Below are 2,656 nucleotides of genomic sequence, written 5' to 3'. Positions count from 1 at the left end.
GGGGGGGAGATCAGCTACCTACGCTATGATTGATCGATAGTGTCATCGAATACGCAATGAAATAAATATAACTCGCAACGTGTGGGGTGATTTCATTATCCAGCGAAAATTTCGAGGCTTATAAAACTGACTAAAAAGGGTGAAACACTTCATTATTTACTTTTTCAAAAAAAGATAATAGAAATGATAAAACTGCCCTGCTGCAATTATAATAATAATGAGAAGGGTTTGTCGTAAGGGGAGGGGGGCTGGTCTGCTGCGCCGTCGCGTGTGCCTGCTGCCATCCTCTCGAGCCTTCCCACGACATTGGCCGTCGTGGAGGCCCCCGCGCGTCGTCGTCGTGACGCGAACACGTGTCGAGCCTCCTTGCGCAGCGCTGCAGACCCGCGCGCGCGTGCGACTTTTGCCACCTCACGCTGCCGCTGCTGCTGCTGCTGCTCGCCAAACACGCCTGCCTCCTCCTGCCTCTCTTGCACTCGTCGTAGTGTAAGTACACTCGGCTGCTCGCGCGATGGCCGGGAGATAGAGAAGACGTAGCAGCGCAGCGCGCGGAGAGCACTTAGAGGTGTGAGAAGAACAGACGCGCGGCGTGTGTATGCGGGCGCCGCTGGTTATGGCCGAGAAATGAAGTAAATGGCGCCACCATCTTGAACCGGATTCCTTCCTCCTCTCTATCTTTCTCTCTTGTCTGCCATGCTTTGCTGCGCCACTTCATTGCGGCTTTAATGTGCTTTTTGGCGTCTTTGAGCGACGAGGCTTGTGCAACCTTCAATGCTGCAGAAGGACGCGCGAGTACACCAGCTTTTATAGACACATGCGGGGTTGTTTTTGTGGGTTTTCTGTAAAGTAATGTCCTCAATCTTGGTGGGAAAAGGGTAGGCAATCACGTGAGCCTGCCTTACATCGGGCTGGCGACACAAGTGCGCAGGGCAATGTGCTCTAATGGCATGCGCACAATCTCCGCCTATATGGTCGCCGCCAGAGAGTGATAATAACCGGGGATTATAGTGCGCAGGCTCGGCGTTACGGCGCAAACAGTAGTCGGCGCGCACACACACACACACACACACTTCGGCACACACACACAGAGTGCTCCTCTTCCCCTCCCTTCGCCAGATGCCCCCCTCAGCCCCCCTCATAAACCCCCCTCTTGAGGTGCAAGCGTCAAGGAGAACGGGCCTCTCGCCCGCCCTGCTGCTATACACAGTTTGCCATTCTTGTGCGACTCGCATAAACTCGATTTTTGTACGGCCCTTGTTACAATGAGCGGGAAGGTATAAGTAAGTAAATTGAAGCAGCCCCGTCGCTTGCTTGCGACCCTCTCTTTTCGTCTGATATCTCATTTTAACTCTGTCTGCCTTTTTATTTAAAGTTATTTCATCCCCCTCTCTTTTTTTAAGAGTGTTCACCTTTTTGTTTAACCCTTCGCGTATGGCGGGTGCCCTGCTCTTACCAAATGTCACAACCGCTGGCTCGGGGCCCAGTTCAGTTTTAGACAGATTGCCTTTCCCGATGCGCCCCCCGCGCCCACGCCCACCCCGGCCGACCGGAAGGGAAGGAGGGGGTCGTGTGGTGACCCGGGCTGCGTCGCCGTCGACCCCGCGCTCTCCCTCTCTCTCTCTCTCTCGCTCACTCTGTCCTTCGACCCCACCGGGGAGCGGTGTGGCGGCGCCGGCATTGTGCACTCGCTGGTGGTCGCGGACGCGTCCCGCCGCTGGCGCCACATGTTGTACACGAAGCCCCTCAATCCTTTGCGCACACTGCGGGGCCTGGCGCGCTGGGCCGTGGGCCGCCAGACGGTGTTAACACCTCCCCGCCGAGCCCTTCCTCCCTTCCCCTCCGCGCTGCAGCCCTCCGCGCCTATGACGCGCACTTGACCGCGCCGGCCGGCGCCACAACCGTCCTTCTAAAAAAATTAAAAATCCAAACTTTTTCGGGAAAGTATAAGAATTTTTGTAAAACAAAAAAAATAGTTAGAAATTTTTTAAAAATACAACTTTAATTCTTTTTCTTGTTTTGCAGCAGCACGCGCAACCCCCCTAAGTGCTGCTCGGCCAGACACTGGTGTCGCCATCGGGGAGCGCAATAATTGGGGAGTGGAGCTGCTCGGTGAAGGGAGGCCGTCGCAATGATGAGCACCTTGTCGACACCAGCCGGGCGGGTGGTGGGTGACAGTTGCCTCTTTCTCTTTGTGTACACGTCTTTCTCTCTCTCTCTCTCTCTCTCTCTCTCTCTCTCTCTCGCTCATCATACCACGTTGCCTCTCGCTCTCTGTCTCTCTCATTACGTGAGCACCTCATCATATCGTGAGCGCGTTGACACGTCGTATAGGGCCCCGCCGTGTGTTGGGGACTCGCCTGGGGCGGGCCCGGTACAGAGGAGTCGTGTGTGTGAGCGAGAGAGAGAGAGTGAGAGTCTTACAGGGCGGTGAGGGAGCTGGCACACACGCAAACACATTGTCGGTGCACTCCAGTCAGTCCCTCACGCCCGACCAGTGACACACACACTCTCACACGAAAGCCTTTAGCATTTTTGATGTTGACTGTACAACGAGCCACGCGCCCCTCTCCCGCTCCCCTCACACGTGACACCTGCCGCCGTGGCCGTGGCCCGCTCTCCCCCTCTATTCCTAGGGGTCTTTTATATATTCGTTTTA

The 2,656-nt window shown here is 55.5% G+C and overlaps 1 protein-coding gene and 1 long non-coding RNA gene across 3 annotated transcripts in view; one reads left to right on the top strand and one right to left on the bottom strand.

The window, feature by feature from the left end:
• LOC127749428 (uncharacterized) overlaps positions 1 to 2,656 on the top strand; it is a 42,642-nt gene that overhangs the window by 5,079 nt on the left and 34,907 nt on the right. The gene's annotated exons all lie outside the window — the stretch shown is intronic.
• LOC113211287 (optomotor-blind protein-like) overlaps positions 1 to 2,656 on the bottom strand; it is a 44,599-nt gene that overhangs the window by 9,465 nt on the left and 32,478 nt on the right. The window lies entirely within an intron of this gene.

The sequence above is a fragment of the Frankliniella occidentalis genome, unplaced genomic scaffold (genome assembly GCF_000697945.3).
Source record: "Frankliniella occidentalis isolate FOCC.00 unplaced genomic scaffold, Focc_3.1 Scaffold53, whole genome shotgun sequence".
Classification (NCBI taxonomy): Eukaryota; Metazoa; Arthropoda; class Insecta; order Thysanoptera; family Thripidae; genus Frankliniella; species Frankliniella occidentalis.
Note: the sequence above shows the minus strand (reverse complement) of the source record. Positions and strands in the feature narration are given on the sequence as shown.